At 45.9% G+C, this 19,501-nt stretch overlaps 1 pseudogene; it reads left to right on the top strand.

Annotated features, from left to right (window-relative positions):
* Positions 1 to 5,780: 5,780 nt before the first annotated feature.
* Positions 5,781 to 17,174, top strand: LOC148594391 (FRAS1-related extracellular matrix protein 2-like; annotated as a pseudogene).
* The last annotated feature ends 2,327 nt before the right edge of the window (positions 17,175 to 19,501 follow it).

The following is a 19,501-nucleotide window of genomic DNA, read 5'->3' as shown; positions in this document are numbered from 1 at the left end:
TCTGCCTCAGGTCTGGACTGTCATATATAGTTAGAGCATTTATCCCTGGTTTTATTTTCTTGTATAGTTACTGGCTACATTCACCCTTTAAATTGTGAAATGTTGATTAGGAAAGAGTTCAAAATGTGCTTCTTCCAATACAGCTGTCTAGCTATAGATACATGTCTGTAGCTGTATTATCTGTCTCTATGGATAAACAGATGTCTGCACTGACACCTTGAGCAATTATTGTGAATCCCATGAAGCCCCTTCTCTCCTGGAGAGAAGGTAACGGTGTTTGGTATTATTATTGTTTGTATTAATCAGCCAGCTTGGGCATGCATTTAAAGGCAAACTGTTTCTTGTATAAGGAAGAATACAGAACTAGATATAGAAGGTCTTTGACTCACTATTTTCCCTTCTTCTTTTGAGAAAAGTGAGCAGAATGCACTGGATACGACCCCAGCGCTTCAGATTAAGCAAGCAAAATGTTGGTCTTTTCAAAGTCTGTAACTATTTCCAAGGCTGGTCTGTGTTCCATGGAATGCTACTGTCAATTAGCAGAGGGACAGCCAAGCCATGAGTTTCGGAGCGTTGTGCACTGGGATGGTTCCTTGATGTCTGTATGTGTCACTGCCCAGTTGCTCCACCTCGTCAGTCAAACTCCAGGAAGCCGCTGGCTCCATCGCAGGGGAGCGTGGTGGTCTGCAGTGTCTGTTGGAGCCTTCCACAGGGAGCTCCTGGCCTGCGTTTGTGCTCTGCAGCTGGGAGATGGAGACGGTCTAAAGAGATCCCGTGCACGGCAGCTGCAGGGTGGCCTGGGGTTTTTGCTTCCCTCTTGAAATGGAATAGACCTCCCTGAAAAATGAATAGTGTCCAATCACTTACAAAAGCAAATTTATCCAGTTGCATCTGACTAAGAACTGGCCAGTTTGTAAGGAATGCAGTAACTATAGGTGGGCTACTTGGTGCTTATGTTTTCAATGCTGATATATCAAAGGGACCTATATATAACATAAGTTGGTCAGACACTGTTTGCTTAGGAAATTTTGTCACAAAGTGTGTGACTGCTTTGTAATAGCTACAAGGATCTTTGTTAGGAATTGTATTTTTATAATAATATCCTAAATTGTTATGTTTGTTAAATATAGTAATAATATGCTGAGTCTAGCAAAGCAATGTTTGACGCTTCTACTTAGGAATCGAGATCTTAACTACTTTGTGGGGAGTGGGAGAGATGGCTAATTTGTTCATCACTGCATCTCATATGGTCATTCACAAATAAAACAGGTGCATTAAAAAAAAAGATATAGTTATGCACTTAGCAAAATAGCTGTATTCCTGAAGTTAATTTAAAAAATGTTCTGATAGCTTATTTTTACATTTTCAGTGTTCAGATTCATTCTTCTAATTTGAAAGCCTTCAAGTGTCACTTCCCTCCAACTAGTGCCTCCAAGTTCGATCCAAGACAGTCTCTTCCTCTTGTCTCAGGAGAGATGCAACCTACAAAAAGACGGACCAAATGCCAGGACCTGCATATTTTTATACTGAAACCTCAAATACAGTTGAAAAAGACTTCTAGAGCACTGATGAAGGGTTCAGACAGTAAGGTGAGTGGAGACTTCCAATCACTGCTGAAATTAGTGGTTTTTTGAACTTGGCAACAAATACCAAGATAAGCAAAAGGATTCATTTGTTGATTTGTGTATACATTTTTATGGCCAGGTAGATGGACTCTTGTCAAAGGCTTTTGCTAGGTATGAGAAGGTAATTGCACCATCAAAGGGGTTTTCAAAGGATGTACTGTCCATTTTACAAGAAATCACTTAATGCAAGTCTGTGTCTCTATTTGTGAACTCTGTGAAAGGATCGGCATGTGACATAGCTGTTACTATGAATCTAGTTCTGTAAAAGATCTATCTGATGCTTTGGGCTGCGAGTCATAGTTGCTACCGTAATCGGCTCTGAAATCTTGGCTCCAAACACATTAAAGTGTTGCCCCAGTGAACTGCCAGAAGTTCCCACTATGTATTCAACTCCTAAAGGCTAATGTATGTGGATCAGTGCTTGTGCATTCAAGATTAAACTTAGTAATGTGATTTAAAAAAAAAAAATCATGATTCATAAGGAACACTGGCAAGGAGTTCCTTAACGTCATATTTTCTTTAAGCGCAATTTGAGGAAAACTTAGAACAGTATGGCTTAATTTCTTTAATGAAGCAAGTGGAGACTTCCCATCTCAGTTTAATGAACTCTGTAAATAAGGGTTCGTTGACTATTATATAAAATAATTTTGCATTGTTTAGAAAATTATCCTTAGATATTTGAAGACCTAGAAATGTGTATGTTGTGCTGTACCGACTTTTGAATGTCTCCTATCTATGAAAACTTTCATTTTTCTTTGAATGCGGACAAGAAGCCTAAGTCTTCTGTAGTCAGGAGTATTAATTACAAAAAAAAAAGTGTAGAACATAAAGGAAAAAAGTACAACAAGATTTTTGATTGTAGTTACACTATCATTATACTGAATTAATATGGTCATAAATCAAGACCTCTAGAATCTTTCACAGATATCTATAATTTATGCTTTATATGCTGTCTGATCTCTGGTGTTAGTCATAAAACTTTAATATGGTAATACAGTTATTTTTATCTAAAATAAGACTGTAGGAAGAAGATTACTCCAGCTTACATCTATGAGACACAAAGGAGCTGCTTGAGCAATTAAAAGTTGTTGTTTAACAGTTCTTTGAGCTTGATTCTAAATAACTTGTATAACATTGATCCAAAGCCCATCAAATTTGGCTAAAAGGTGATTGTAGAATTTAGAGGGCTTTGAATCCTGTCTGAAGAGCTGTAAGCACAAATGTTCTTTTCCAGCAGATGGGTGTTTATGAGAGCCATCTTACTGATTTTAACAAGGCTGCTGGTATGTAATATGAGGCTACTGGTAATATAATATGCATACTTTCAGGATTGGGCTTTGGTGACATAAGCAAGAAGAAATAACTGAAAAATTACTGAGAAAGTTTTCTCGTGGTGTGTGAACGTATAAGCAAGGCGATGAGAAACATTCTGTGCTGTTTGCATTTAGTCTGTTGATGTTTTATAATATCAGCTTTCCATAATGCCATGATAAGTAGTATACAGTTCTGAATTAATCTAGTAGTGTACATTCGTGTTTGTAATATATTATACAACCATCTTTCACAGCTTGCTGTAACGAAGTGGGTTGAGCAGATTTCTCTTTCCATTTATTTTAATGGGGGAAATACCTTGTCTTCAGAAACACTCAGGACACTGCTCTGTTCCTTAACATCAAGCCCTTTATGAGAGCACTTGAAGGAAACCTGCCATGTGTTGGGTTTTACACAGCCGTTACACACTGGCACCATTCCCTATCATAGCACGAGTACCCAGGTTCTGATCATTGTAAAGGACAGTGTAGGATTCCTGGCCTTTGCGAGCCCTGAGTGTGCACACATGTACACACGAGTCTGCAGGCGATACCTGTTCCCAGGTGCAGCTCTACCAAGGAACAGAGTTTGCTGCATTGCCTTCAGCTCTGGCAAGAAGAGAAAAATCCTTTCTACCTGTAAATGGTTATTCAGGAATACTTTACTGACCAATTACTGACCATTGCAGGTATATTTGCAAGAAATATCCTCCTGGCTTGAGAAAACAAGGTATCTGAAAAGACAAATCCCAGTAAAATGGGTTAGTGACAACAGCACCACTGAGTCAGTCCTCACTACCAGGTAGAGAGGTGCAGGCTGTGTAAGTGCGGGGGAGCGTTGTTTTATTTTCTTTTTAATGTGAGGACTTTCCCTATCTTACAAAAAAAAAGCCATTGATAAAATAACGGGTGGTTGCATAAGCCCTGTACTAAAACAAGAACATATATTTGGTCTCTCAATGCATCCTTTTCATCTTGTAAGGAAGCTGGGTCGCTTTCTGTGTTAATAGATGCCGATCTTCCTAGTGACACCAGAACGTGAAGGTGTCAAGCAAACGCGTGAGCAGGAGAAGCCCGGTACCGTTTCCTTTAACTTAAGAGTGGCACAGCCGTTGATTCTCCTGCAGGCAGTGACAGGCGCTGCTATTTTCCTCAAGGGCTCTGGGGAAACCCACCAGAGCACTGCGACTTTGCGCGCCGGGCTCAGGCACGGCAGCGCGCGGGGCGGCCGCATGCCCCCGCTGCGCTCGCCCCCGGCCCCGCTGCCCCCGGCCCCGCTCCCTGCCGCCCCGGGGCCGCTCCGCGCAGGGCTGGGGCTCTGCGGCGCTGCCCGGCCCCCAGTAGCCCCCCAGGGCTGGTTCTGAGGCACTGCTGGCCATGCCGGGGGTGGCCGAGCCGAGCGCTGCCGCCATCCTGGTGGCCACCCGCGGGCTACGCGTCCCCCTGGGCTGCTCGGCCGTGCTGGACCCTACAGCAGGGCTGGTGCTGCGTGTGCTGCCGGGGCACCACTGCTCCGTGATGGTGCTGGAGGCTGGCCCAGGCCCGCCGCGCTCGCCCCGCCGCGCTTTCCGTGTGCCTTCACCTGCGGACAGCTCACCTGCAGGCCCTTCGGCACCGCGTGCGCCTGCAGCGGCGCTACACCTCACCGCACCGCTGGCGCTGGAGGTGCTCTTCCAGCAGCCGTGCCTGCTCAGCTGCAACCTGCCGCTGCGCATGGAGAAGCTGCGTGGGCTGGATGCCCCCCTGGACGCCAGGGTGCTCGCCTCTCCTGTGGGCAAGCCCCAGAGCGCTGCTCCTGCTGCGGCCCCCACCGCTGCTGGCTCCCTGCCTCCCTACGGACTGGACACCAGCTACAGCGGCGACTGCCTGGCCGTGCTGCAGGCGAGGATCCGCTACGAGCACATGGCAGCCACTGCCTTCCCCAGCCGTGACCACATCCCCATGTGTGTGGCTGTGCCCGCCGCCAGCCCTGAGGAGCGGGAGTACTTCCAGGTGCTGGTGCGCGTCCGCGAGGGCACAGACAACACGCGGCCCGAGGCCAGCTTCCTGGCGTTGCTCATGATGGAAGTGGACCAGTTCGCGCTCACTGCCCTCACCCTGGACATGCTGGCTGCTGAGGACCTGGAGACACCATCAGACCTCCTGCTCTTCAATCTAACCTCGCCCTGGCGCAGCAGCCCATGGCAGCAGGGCTACCTGCTCAGCACTGATGACCCCAGCCGGCCCCTTTCTGCCTTCTTGCAGCAGGAAGTGAGGGAGCTGAAGATCGCCTACCAGCCCCTTACGCTGGATACAGACCAGGAGCAGCTTTTCCAGGTGGAAATGGAGGCACTGGACTCCAATGGTGCCTCATCGGAGCTCTTTGCTTTTGTAATCCTGGTGAAGCCCCTGTGTCTTTGAGCAGCGTGAAGCCGTGCAGCACACTGACTGCTTGGGAGAACAGAGCAGCTCTGCTCGGTGGCTTAGTGACCTGGACCTGTTTAGCCTGGAGAAGCAAAGACTGAGAGGAGATCTGATCAACATGTTCAAGTACCTGAGGAGTGATTGTAGGGAGGATGGGGCCAAGCTCTTCTCGGTGGTGGCTGGTGACAGGCCAAGGGGTAATGGGTGTAAGTTGAAACACAGGAAGTTCCACCTCCATGTGAGCAAGAACTTCTTTCCTGTGAGGGTGACAGAGCCCTGCAACAGGCTGCCCAGAGAGGCTGTGGAGTTTCCTCCTCTGGAGATCTTCAAACCTGGATGCCACCCTGTGCCACGTGCTGTAGGTGTCCCTGCTGGAGCTGGAGTGGGAGGGTTGGACTAGATGATCTCTAGAGGTCCCTTCCAACCTTAACCATCCTGTAACTCTGTGACCGGTACTGTTAACCCCTTGATAGACAGATACTTCTATATTACCATCAGTAGCATTGATATGGTCTTCCCTGAGGTGATCAAGAAGGGGGTAACTCTGAAAGACGGTGGAAAGGTGACGCTCACAACTGACCTGCTCAGCACAAGTGATGTGAACAGTCCTGATGGGAACTTGTACTTCAGTGTTACCCGGTCTCCTGCCTGGGGCCATTTAGAGAACTCAGACAGTCCTGGGGTACCTGCTGTTTGCTTTACTCAGCTCCAACTTGCTGGCAGCAAGATTTACTACATTCATACAGCAGAGGATGAGGTGAAGATGGACAGTTTTGAATTTGAAGTGACTGATGAATATAACCCAGTCTTTCACACCTTCAGGGTCTCTATTACAAACGTGGGCAGTGAAAAGCCAATTCTAACTATTGGGGACCTGGTAGTTGGTGAAGGGAGAACCAGACTGATTACCCCTTTTGAACTGTCTGTGGAAGACAGGGATACACCTGACTATTTACTCCTTTTCACAGTCACTCAGGTTCCTGTGCACAGCTAGATTTTGTACAATAAAAGCCACCCGGTAACCACCTTCACCAAACAAGACTTGAACAAAAACCTTATCAGCTATAGACATGATAGTATAGAAACCAGCCAGGATAGCTTCTCCTTCTCTGTGACCGATGGGATCCACACGAAATTTATGTTTTCCCTGACACTGTCATGGAGACCCATCAGTCCCAAATGCTGAGGATTCGGATCAGTTTGCTGGACAACGGGTTGCTGCAGCTAAGGTGCCCCCACCCTGAGGAGACTTCCAACGGAGCAGCTGGGCTTCCTCATCACTAGTAAGGCACTAAAGGCAGAAGACTGGGACAGTTCACACAAGCTGTTGGAATACAAAATAACGAATGGACGAGAGCATGGCTTCATCATTAATACTGGCCTTGGAAATGAGAGCATTAGAACATTTATGCAAGGTTGGTGCTGGTGATTTTGTTTGCTTGTAATTATTAGACACAATGAGGCTCAATTCTGCATTATATAATTTGGATCTCTCTGTTTCAGGAGATTTAGGATGCAGTGTGTTTCAGTTATACAAAATATATACCCATGTACACAATTAGAAATACATACATGTAAAAATGAAGCTTGATTTTACCTATCAAGACCAACAGGGAAGTTCTGTATTTTATGTGCATGCATTAATGTGTTTGCTAGTGTGCCTTAAATGTATGTTTTATCATGTGTGTGGTATGGTACTGTTCATGAGGAGACAGGCTAAAATCTGAAACAGTGATTTACAGATCTGGCCCTGGTTTCTTTTCCAAGACTGAGGTTCCTGTTTTCCTTCCTGGAAATTAACCCAGGCTCAAAAATCATTATTGCTTTTGGTGGAAATTGTTTGGAAAAGCATCAAGTGATTTATTGTCAAGAAGGTGAGTGGGGGAAGCACAGTAGTTTTGGTTGCATTTTGGGTGTTCCCATTCCACAGAGAAAGCTGTGTACATAGGGATCTGCTGCACCTCACCTGTGCTGAGAGGGTCAAAGGATAGTGGAGCTCAGTGAGAGCAGCAGGTCTCTGTGTAAACAGCCCTGTGCTTAAGCAGATCCCAGGGAATTTACGGGCTTCAGGAATGTTATTCACTGTCCAGGCTAGTATAGTACTTACTTTCTCAAGAAAATCTCCAGTCAGGCCTCTGCCTCCACAAGTGTGCTTTCCTCATCATAAGAGTGACAATGTTTTCAGTTGACAAGAACCCAAAGTTGTCACACGAGAACAAGGGCAACTGATAACTCCAGGGGGGTAAGTCTGCTAATACATTGATATTAGCTGGAAAAATACTAATGATTTCTTCTTACTCCCTGGGAATTTCCCAGCAAAGTTGTATTGACTTTTACAATTATTTGTGATTAAGAAGGAAAATTTGCTGTGCTCTCATCTTTGTTGTTCTCATCTCTTTCCTGACCTGTAAAGTTTTTGTGTGTAAGCAAAGCTTAAAAGGATTGATTAAACTCATTTTTAAAAGGTGGACAAATCTTTACTCCTGGTACATGCAATTCAGTTATGGCAAAGTGATTCTTCCTAATGTGCTAAGACAAAAAATGTGAATTTAATATTTAAAATTAAATATTTTAAGTAAAACTATATCTCATTGGCTTTTTACCCTGGTTCTTCAGATTAGAAATTAAACTCATATTGTGTTACTGAGCCTAGAGCAACATAAAAAGTCGTGCCACAGTATACAAGTTTAGTCGCTGAGACAGTTTGCCACCAAGTAAGTAATGAAATCCTAGATTTAGAATGATGTAAGTTTTGTATTATGCTGTGTAATGCTATGATTATTCATGTTAAATATTCCTTTCTTAGCTGATATTGATGAAATGAGGATAAGCTGCATCCTGAGAGAAGGTGATAATGCTACCAGCGACATCTTCTATTTCTCCATTGAAGACAGTGGTAAGATTAAGATGCTTATGTATGCGTATTTTAGAATTGCTCCATCTGGTGCATGTGAGAATGTGCCTGAGAAGTAAGCATTCTGTTATGGCTTAATAACTGCAGCACTTGAATAAGCTGAGATACTTTGATTAGCTGAGATGATCCTATCTGTTTTATTAGTTAGAGATGAATATATTACTTTCTCCATCCCATTTCTAGTGCAGTATTTAAGATCTTCAAACCATGCACTAAGAGTATTTATTAGCAAAGCGATGAAATGTAGCAGTTGTTTATTTCCAGTTGTTCAGAAATAATTGAATACTTGAAACAGGTCAATTGCTATTGACACTTTGCTCATCTATGAAATATTACATAGCTTAAGGGAAGTTAAATCATTTTCAACTGCAGTGCTTTTTCATGGGAATCCTATTGCAGCAAGTTCCTCATGTTTACAAACAAAGATGGAATAGTCAGCAACTGGAAATGCACAGTATCCATAATTGCTGAATTTTTTTTCCTTTCTAGTAAAGATTTGGGTAAGCGAATCATTTAGTTCAGCTGTAGTTACATGGGGCTTCTGGAGAGTGGAAGATCTCTGTTTCATAATCAAAGAATGCACCAAGTCAGCCCTCATGGCTGGCACTTTATATCCTTGGCAACTTTACAGATGGAGAGATCTTCTCTTTTAGGAGCCCATAGAGTAAGTGAGAGACAAAGCTACGAGGGACTGCAAATGACTTTTGGTTTGTGCTTCGTCTGGTTATGTTGAAAGGTAAAGGTCAAACATCGGCTAGCTGAGGGGGATTGAAGAAACAAGCTGGATTTCACAAGCCAGTTACTTTCTAGCTCTTTTTGTGCAGCTGATGCAGTTAAAATCAAATAGGGCTACTCATTTGAGAAAGATTGGAGATCATAGAATCATGCTAACATTTCACTTAGCATGCAGCAGAAGGTGCTGCAAACAGCTACCTGGGTTTCTTACAAACATCTTATTTTGCTGTCAGTTGCTGAATATATGAATCTTTGGTCATGGCATGTCTAAGTGAAGTAATGTGATAGTGATGAGAAACAATGAAAAGAAGAATTACATGGCTGAACAGATGATTTTCATTCCTTATACACTAAGGAGCACAAGGGAGGCAGTAGATGTTTTCATTAACAGCGCTTCAAGTCTTCACTGAACAGCACGATGACACCATTCCTTCACCTAGACAATCATCTCTCTGCTGCAGGTCTCACGAAACAGAGGAAGCTGTGACAAGTGTGTTTATAGATTAAGGTATTTACTGACTGTAGGGGTATTTGTATACTGAAATGATTGGCACAGCTATGGGAATGCCTGGCTATTGTCAGTTAGAGTCTGAGTGAGTAACATCTGGGCATTCACTTGGAACTTGTTTGATATGGGAAGTGTTCATGTTCAGTCTTGGGCCAGTCGTTCATTCCACAGACCAAGTGAGGGTAAAAGTTAAATACAAATAGGTAGTTTCTTAATTATTTTCTTCTAGGCTTGATTATAATTTGGTAATAACAATATGTTGTTCAAAGATGTATAGTGGAGCAGTGATATGCAGTAAACTCAGAGCCGGTTAATGTTGTCCTTATTATTATATCTGGTTGAGGAAACTTCTTTTTTGTGACCCTCTGACTTTCATGCAGATGTCAGCACTAAGCAGTGCCTCTCCACCCTGTTTTATGCTCACTCATGTTTTGTATGAGGAGCTCTGCATGTTTTAATTAAGGTTGTAGTCTATTACTCTCGTGGTTTGCAAGGTTCTTAAACAGTTTTCAATTGTACTGACAGTATAAATGATGATCCAGCTTCATGTGTGTTTTTCACTGTATGTTCATTGTTCCTATCACTACTAATGCTAGTGAGGCTTAATAGTGAGGGAAAGTGAGGAGGAGCTGAGCACTTGCAAATGTGGGCTATAGCTAGATGGTACAGGGTTTGCTAGAAACATCATGGGCTTTGTGAGCAGAGCTGTGCTGGGAGCAGGAAGTGTTACCAGACTTGTGTGAACAGCCTCTGGTATCAGCCCTCTGCCCTAGGAGGCTGCTGTCGCAGACAGAGCTGGCTGAGGGACCCGTCTGTGTGCACTGGTTCTGTGTAATAAAGTGTTTTAAACCATTAGTAAAGGTGGACCTCGAGTACAGAAAGATGAATTTTGTGCTAATCAAAGGCACCCGTGCATCTTTACTCCTGGCCGTGGGAGCAGCAGCAAACTGTTGGGGAAGGAGCAGCTTTCGCTGTGACAGCTCTTAGCCATTAGCTCTTAGCCAGTTGGGGCCATTCATTTCATGTTTCTACCAATTCTTTATCTACTAGGATAGGCTGGTTCACACTAGGATTGTGGCACAAGAGGGGTGTGGGATGGGTGGGGGAGGGTGTCTTAATTTAGGAGACGAGACCCAGTTTTGGGCTAGTCAAATAAGTGGTCAGTTTTGGAGTTAGCACCAGCATTTTCCAGAGTTGTGTGGTCAGAGGTGACAAATACACAAGTCACAGCAGCAGCTCACACTATCTTGTTTGTTTGTTTGATCTTGGTCTTTAATTAAATGAAAGATCACATTCATTCCTGCCCCCCGCCCCTCAGTTAAGAGGAAGATAGTCTGTATAAATGTATTATTTTGCTGTTATATTTTTAGTAAGAAGCATGATGCTATTGGGATAAAATTTAACATTTTGCTTACCTGGAGCAGGTGCCAGTAAATACAGATAAGCCCATTTATTTTGTGTGTGTGCCAACCTGTAGGCCTGCAATCCCAAGTGTTTGGACTACGAGAAGACTGGATCCCTTTGTGCCACAGAGAACATCAATGATGCTCTGACTCGGTACCGCTGGCTTCTCAGTGCTCTGAGTGGCAGCAACGGTGTCACCAGCCCAATGAGGGAAGTGGATGCCACCACTTTCTTTACCAGCACCAAATCCATCTCCCTGGATTCGCTATGCTTCCAGGCAGGCTCCAGGCTGCAGTGTGCAGCACGAGCTGTGAATGCCATCGGTGACGCAGGTCTGGAGCTGCGGAGTCCAATTTATACAGTAAGCAGAGAGGAAGGTGAGTGATAATTGCAGGAAGATGGTGGCCTTTCCTGGGCAATAGCATCATCAGCTTTGGTATTTCAAGAGTTTGTACCCATCATAGCTCAGGTGTAAATAATGGGAGGGTGTCCTGGTCCACCCACGTTAGAGCAGGAGCTTGACTTCCCTGCATCCCAGAGTTCACAGCCAACCCATCGCGTGTTTGGGGTGGAAACATTCCTCTGTGTCTTTGCCCTAAATTGTTTGTTTTAGGGCAGGTAATGCAGGGTGAGATTCACTCATGGGGTGAGAGAGGCACTACCCTGATTACAGGAGGGAGCAAGACTGTTCCACACATGCTTTTATCAACCTCACAGTTGAGAGAACCATGAAGAAAACTGTTTTGCACAGTTCAGTTCTGCTGCTGCACCAGGCCGTGTTCCCCCCACCTCCAGCCACCGTGCAAAACCCCAAGGGAGAGTTAGACTCTGTGAAAAGAACTGTGATGCCAGGATATTAGTGCTAGTGCCCTTGTAGCTGTGGTGGTCTGTCAGAAAGGCAAGGCAAAGTCTGTGGATGGAGGTGGTGTTTTTTATTACGATCAGAAGTTGCTTTTGAGCATACAATCCAGGACTGTCATGGTTTGAGACAGTTGTGTTCATACTCAGTGCCTGAAAAGTAGCTCCCTCAGGACTTCTTGCACTTAAAAAAAAATTAGACTGTAGCTTGTGAAGGTTGCCTGAGTCTCCCAAGTGTTAGGTTTACCCTAGAGTGGTAACTATATATCTTAGCTCCTCTGTGGATTTATCATTCCAGACCCAAAGTTGTTTGGTCTTTGCGTAATTTGATTAGAAATTATCTTTGTTTTTCTGAATGAGGAAATGAACCCAATATATGTCACTAGTGGGAGGGGGGAGCCCGCAGAACAGTGGGCCAGAGGAGTTTACCTGCCCTGTGACCAAACCTCACAGATTTACCTAGAAATAAACAGAGTGTACAAAACTAGAGATATGTAAAGTGTAAAAGAACTGCTGGTGGAACGAGAGAGCCATGGGAGACGAGCTCTTCCTACGGAAGGAAGAGAAAAGCAGAGAGGTGGGCAACACCAGTGAAACATCATTCAAGAGCAGTTCCAAATCAAATTGGTGACATTCAGTTGTTACAGCCAGTGCTGTGCTGGAGAAATACAGCTTCTGGTTTGCATGATTCCCAAGATGGCATTTCACTGAGAAGACTCTGTCAGACCATTTGAACCAAAGGGCTGGATGGATAGTGGTCACAGTAACTGCAGGCTAAGGGGAGAGACATCCTGCACGTGCAGAGACTAAAGGCACCACACAGGACGTATCACCCACTTACGCCTGCATTAGAAAACCGAGGTGGTCTCTTTTCAAAACTCATGCTGAGGCTTATCTCCGAGCAGGACAGGGAGCAAAACAAACACGTCACGGCTTAGGCTCCTTTCTTGAGGAGGTGCAGGCTTGGGTCAGCTACGGTCTGCGAGGGGATGGTTCTGTTCTGGTCACACAGGCTGGTGTGGGCGCCTGCAGAGCTCCGAGTCCCGTAGCCCTTCACCCCAGCCCCGCGGTGGTGGCTGCTGCCCGCGCCGCCCTGCGAGGGAGGGAGGACGGGCACTCGTCACAGAGCGGGGCAGGTTCCTCAGCCTCTGCTGGGAAATGAAGGTTTTCCACGCTGCTCTCCCTGCATCTCCAGAAGGGCCGTGCCTTGCTGTGGGCACTGCACGGATACGTGAGGCCTTGGCCCTAGGGGTTGCAGTAGCCAGCATGGGCAGAGTTCTTTTGATCTAACCTGGCGCTGTGGCTATTTTGATCTAACCTGACGCTGTGGACAGACACATCCAGACTTCTTAAGCAGTAACACAGTCCATCGGATGTCTCACAACCCCCCTCAGGCCTTTGTCAACCTCACGTCCCAGGAACAGTGGGAGCAGAACCTTTCTCTGCTAAAACTGATGATCCTGACTATCCCAGTCTGATCCGACTGATGGTCACTATGCCTCACATGGACGGTAAGCACTGAGTGGCCAGAGCAGCCTCTTATTTAGCACACATTGCTTTGGACTTTCTTCTATGGCAGTTTTTCTGTCAAAGTAAAAGCAGTATTTTGGGTCTAACCAGAGATAGACCAGAATGCTCTTACATGTTTAGCAGACGTGTTCTAACACTGCAGTTTGCTGCATTGCATCAAACCATGAATGATCTGTGTTTCAGCAACAGCTTACCAACTGCAAAGTTAGTGTATGGGTGAAACATTGATCATCCTGATTTCTTGCATTTCCAGTCGCCAGCACTAAAAAGTTATTCACAAGCAGATAATGAGTACTGTGGATGCTCCCTTTCGTTCAGGGTGCTAGTGGACCATGTGGCTTCTGTGTTTCAGACCTGTTCCCAGTTATCTCCACACGCCCCTTATCCAACTTGGTCCAGGCAGCACTCGCGTGGGACACCACAAGTGCTCCAACCTCCTGGACTGTGATGAGATCCAGACCAAGCATGGCTTCGTAAGGCAGGGAACCGAGAACCCCAAGGTGGTGGAGAAGCATCACCCTGGCAGTACAGCCGCGCTCTGCGCTCCGCGAGGACCCCACGTTTCTGCCGGCGCCTCGGCCTGGGCTCCTGTCTCGGGGCGTTCAGCAGCTGCCACGACGCGGCCGAGCTGCTGAGACGGGCAGGTCGGACGGGCGGCCCCTTCCTCCCGGCACTGGTCTTGGGGGGAGCAAAGGCTCTGGATTTCTTTCAGATTGCATGTGGTAACGTGGACCTCCGTGTTTCCCAGGTCTCAGGTCTGGTGCAGCCCTAGGTCACGCCGCGGGCGCCCCGTACGTCTCTGATGTGTTCCGCTCCCGCGCTGCAGCGCGTGGCTGGCAGCGTTTTGACTTGTGGTCTGAACTGAGGCTCACCTTTGTGTACGACACTGCCATCCTCTGGCAGCAGGGGACAGGCAGCAGCCCCCCTGCAGCGCAGCTCCAAGGTGAGTCCTTCCCTCGCTTGTAACGGCCACCCCACTGCTGGTGGGAGCCTCTCACGCATAGAAACAGCAAGCCAGACTCCCCCACTTAAAACGTGCACCCTAAGGACCATGATGTTTGTTTTTTAATGCCATATGTTATTAAATTAGATGGTTTGAATCTTTCTCCAAGTGCACACTGCTTTTAATCTTATCAAAAACTAGACAAAACAGTGCACAGGTCAACTCTAAGGCAGGTATTCTTATGGGGGTTAAACTACTGTGCTGAACTCGTACAGAGCTAGGAAGCAGAAGAGGCATTTTCATATCGTTAGGATGCAGAGGAAGCATCTGAATGTCTGCAAAAGGGGCCATGCTGGGGCGAGTAGCCTTCGTGTCTGTGCGAGAGGAAAAAAAAAGAGTCCTAGACTCTGTCCCTTTCCTCCCTGCCCTCTGCTCCATGGGCAGATGCGGATGTGCTTCAGGCGAGTCTGTCCCTATGGCTGCACAAAGGGGAGAAGAATGTGGCCCAGGGGAGTAGACTTGTCAGCTGGCATAAATCAGTGTATTTCTTTTGAAATTGGTGGGTCTGGAGATCTGTCCCTACACAGTCAACAGGACAGGTTTTAATTTCTCCAAAGAGCACCAGAACTTATGGAGAAGGTCTTTTTTCTAAACTGTTGGGAAACAGAGCTGCCCGGGGCACATGGGACACTGGGTGGTGGCATCAAGGGTTCCTCATCTGCAGATTGCTGGATCGTGTGGGCCGTCGTTCAGGTGGAACGAGTCGGTGCCGGTCCTGGTTCTGTTTTGATCCGGCTTTTATTGGCCTCTTGCTCCAAGGCCTGTTCGCTCAGGAACTTTTGCACGTGCCACTGAAAAATATATTGCAGGTCTGCAGCTGAGGAGGCAGCTGTGCACTCAGCACTATTTTTTCTTAGGAATCTTGAAATAAAGCACAGGTAGGTGTTCTAATGGGCTGTAGTAAGAATCGCAGAATAGCAGACATGGAGTGTAGGAGTGATGTTTGCAAGTAAGATGAAGATGTTTTTCATCATCTGATTTCACTTATCCCCACAGGTCAGTGACCCACAGGCAGCAGAGTTCAGTCTAAATACCCACATGTTCCTGCTGTCCAAAAAGAAGCTTTGGATATCTGATGGGTTGATGGGATTGGTGCTGATGGGACTTTTGCTGAAGGTATGGAAAATAAAAAACAATGGTTGTGTATTCAGCCAGTTGTGAAAGCTAAAAGCAGCACCACTTTTAACAGGCTCCAGCTTTGTATTTTACTGCTTTTTCTAACTCCTTTTGGCAACACCTTTGTTTTGTGTACATGTATTTCCATTGGAAAAAAAGAAAAAAGTAAAAACATATAAGCAGTAAACTACAATGATAATTTAGTATAACTGAAAGAGGCTTTGGTTCTAAGTGATTTGTTGGGAAAATAATTCAAAAGATTCTGGAGTTCTGCAAAACTTCTGCTCAACTACTGCGTAGTCGCAGCTTCCTCCTGCCCTGGTTAATCAGCCGAAGCAGCCTGGGCTCAAACTTTTTGCCCTGTTTTGAAAGGGATAGATAGTTTCAGTGCTTAATTCGTTCTAGTCAGAAATGCAGAAATTGGATCTGGCTGTGGCCAAACTGCTCATTCAGACGCTCTGCTTCGAGTTGCACTCAAGGCAGGGGCTCCCGTGCCCTGTTCTCGCTGTCTGCCTGAAGCTGTGATCAAGTGCAGAACTAATTTTGTTTTTATTGAGTCCCTTATTTGAGGCATCGGTCTGAAACACAAATACTCTATGAGGAACTTTATTTTGCTTGATATATTAGTGATCAGGTTGGGTAACTTTTTGTTTGTGAATATGGGTTGCCCTCTAGTGAAAAGAAAGGAAAAGCTTACTTGAAAAGGGCTGCATTGTAGGCCCCGGAGGTCAGTCCAGGCTTTCAAACAAGCACTGAATTGACTCCAGCACTGAATTGCCTGGTATAGTGCAGTACATGTGATGTGTTTGCTAGGATCTCAAATCTACGGCCGAGTGATGGTGGAGCCAGTGCAGCACCTTGGCGCTGCCGTCAGCTGCATCATCGAGCGGGTTTTCCTTTGCACCGGTGCCGACGGCTACGTGCCCAAGTACAGTCCAGACAAGCAGGAGTACGGCTGCCTGGCTGACTTGCCTTCCCTCCTGTGCACATTCAAGATCCGGGTAGGTACATTCAGAGCCCACCCGCACACCCTTGCCCTGTGGATTCCTAAGTGAGTCAGGAAATACTGAACTTACTTAGTCCTTTTAGGACAAAGCTCAACCTGAGACTGAAGCAAGAGTCTTTGGATACCTGGAATTTCATGCTGCCCTAGCAGCTGATCATGCAGCTGCTCTTCCTTTAGTAAACCAGCCTGGCTCTGATGGTTTCAGCCTGTCTTCTACTCTGCTCTTCCAGGTAAGCTGTCTGGTAAGTGTATCACACCAACATTCTTTCATAGCAAAAGAAGAAGGCCCTAGCAGAAACTACATGGCTAATCTAATCATGAGAGTGCTCTTTCTGGCATTTTTAAAATATTTTTCGATAAGAACCAGCTAGCATTTGGACAGTTTTATTTGGAAGAGCTTTTGTAATACATGACATTGGTCTTCATTTTGCTTCCAGGCTTAGATTTCTGACTTAAGCAACAAGTTTACTCGGTTCCCTCCTGCTAAAAGCATAGAGACCATGAGAGCACTGCTTTGTAATCCTGAGGTACTCTGCTGCAGCCTTGCTGAGGTACAGCTGTGCCTGGGAGCAGAAGACAAATCTTGCCTCCCAAGTGTTTTCCTTTCCTTGTTTCTCCTTACAGGTGGCAGCAGGCCGGGAATGGTACATGGACGCGATCTACACGGTCCGATCTAAAGCAAATGCCAAGAGTGGCCAAAGGAGCCTCCCCATCAGTACACACTGTCCTCTGCTGCCCGCAGAGTTAACGCCACGGCCTTGAAACGCCCCCGAAGAGCCAATCCAAAGGCCCCCTGCTTTTGTGCAAGACATTGGGGCAGACAAGACCAGGGGCACCAACATTCAGCAGTTGCTCTTCACCGGGCCCACAAAGCTGCGCCTGTCCCAAAAGCCGCGGCCCCAGCTGGCAGGCCCTCCCCTAGGCAAGCTGGGGACCTGACCAGCGAGGACGCTGCAGATCACCTTGTGCCTGTAGCTGCAGGAGTGACGGGGTTGCCCTTTGTGGGCTGCACCGTGGGTCCAACTGCCTTTTGGCTGAAGCACCAGCCCTCAGCTGGGAGGAGCAAAGGGCCCACCAGCCACCCCAGCAGCAGCCGCGCTCGGAGGTCTAGCCCGGGCCCTGGGGCTGGGCCTTGGCGGGGCCTTCCCGGGCACACGGTGCTGCACCTGCACGGCTGCTGCACCTGCATGGCTGCTGCACCTGCACGGCTGCTGCACCTGCACGGCTGCTGCTGACGGGGCACGTAGGGTCGAGGTGAAGGACTCGGCTACAGCACCCAAATGAGTACCCCGTGAGCAGAGCGTGGCTGGTTTTAAACCTAGTCAGAGTTTGAATATGCAGCTGTAAACGTGCCTTATTGTCCCCATGGAAAGCTGGTGCTTAAAGAGATATGGGGGGATTTTTTTTTTTTTTTTTTTTTAATTGCAGGTGCTGATTTTGTGTTTTTGTTATGTTTTATAAGGACTTCCAGGTCAGGAGGAGTTACTGGAGAATGGAAGCTAAGTAGCAGAGAGGATTCTTTTACATGAGTGATACCAAAAAGTTTGTCTCAAATTTCAGAGAGGACCTCAGACCTACAGCCAGCAGCTGAAGACTCACACAGGTACGGCTGTAATTGCAGCTCTGCTGTAACTATAAGGAGATTATATTATTAACCGTATGATTAATAAGAATTAGAACTATATTTTAAAGTGACACTATTATTAAGGCTTAGATATTGCCTTAACTCCTTTCTAACATTGTTAAAGAGGTTGGAGCACTTGTACAACACTACTTTTGACTTTCTCCATACTGTATGATAATTACCCCTATTAGAATTGCCCTTGTTACATACATTAATATAAAAACAGCATCTAAATAGGGGCAAATACTTCTAAAAGGGAGCTTATTTTGTCAGTTGTCCTGCCTCGTTTTATTCTGGAAGTGGGCAACTTAACTGTACAATTTTGATTTGTTCTATTAGTAGAGACATTTTGGAAAGTTAGTGCTTAGCTCATTTCCTTGTCTTCATACTTGAAAATTGGGTATGCAAACGGATTGCTGCCCAGCTCTCATGGCTGGTTGTTTTCCTTGTCTTGGGCCTTTTTTTTCAGTCTTGCAGCATTTTTTGTTTAGGGGACATTACACATGGCCATATTATTTACAATGTCTTCTCTAAGGCTGCCACGACATTACAGGGTGAAGATTTTTTTTGTAAATTGACTCATAATTCTGCTGTACACAGTAAGCTCTTTCGGATTTATAACCAAAATATTTTTACTGAACCTGTTCTCATCTGCTGGCTGCAAACTAGCTACCTGCAAATAGATACTTGCTTCATGTACCAGTGAGACTAGTACTGCTGGCCATGAAATGGCTCTGTGTAACTGCTCAGCTTTTTCTAAAGCCTAGGGTTGCCAAAGTTCAAAAGAGATAGGTGATTTGCTATGGATTCAATCCCTCCGTGTCTACACAACACTGATACTTTTGATCTGTGTTCTTGAACAAGCCCAGATTGAGTAAAGCAATCTATGACTCAGGACTTTGTTCGCCTGTGAATTCCAAAGTTAGATGGTGGCACTGGGGAGCACAGAATTTACTCACGGTGATGATGTGCCAAAGACACACAACTAGGAGAGCAGAGTGGTGGGGCCATGGGCCTAGCTTGGCTGGACAGGGTGGCCTGGCTGGCTAGGAGGTGGCAATACAGAACATAGTGCAGCTTACACTGAGCAGCTCTCTTGCCGCATCAGTTAAGACCATCTCTATTTGCCAAAGCTGTTAGTGCAAAGGGGTTGTTACACACACTGGTTTCTGTCCTGAGTTGCTGCTGTTTACCAGTAAAAACAGTGCTACCGTTCTTAGGCCAGTCTAATTAAGTACAAACTTGTAGTGTCACCTTTCCACTTGTACAGATTGCAAGCAGAAGAGTTCATTTTGTTCCATGTAACACATTAATCAGATGTTCCTGAGGCAGTGAGTAACCTGTATTTTCCTGTAGTGTCTCTGGATTCAGCTCAGTAAAGCAAAAGTCAAACCCACACAATTTCAAAACAAAATGAGTCTGAGTTGGGGTACAGGTGTGAGGTGACTTACTTATAAAGTAAAAA

The sequence above is a fragment of the Tinamus guttatus genome, unplaced genomic scaffold, assembly GCF_059628265.1.
Source record: "Tinamus guttatus ecotype Peru unplaced genomic scaffold, ASM5962826v1 Tinamus_guttatus_pri_ptg000247l, whole genome shotgun sequence".
Lineage (NCBI taxonomy): Eukaryota > Metazoa > Chordata > Aves > Tinamiformes > Tinamidae > Tinamus > Tinamus guttatus.
This window is presented reverse-complemented; position numbering and strand designations above follow the sequence as displayed.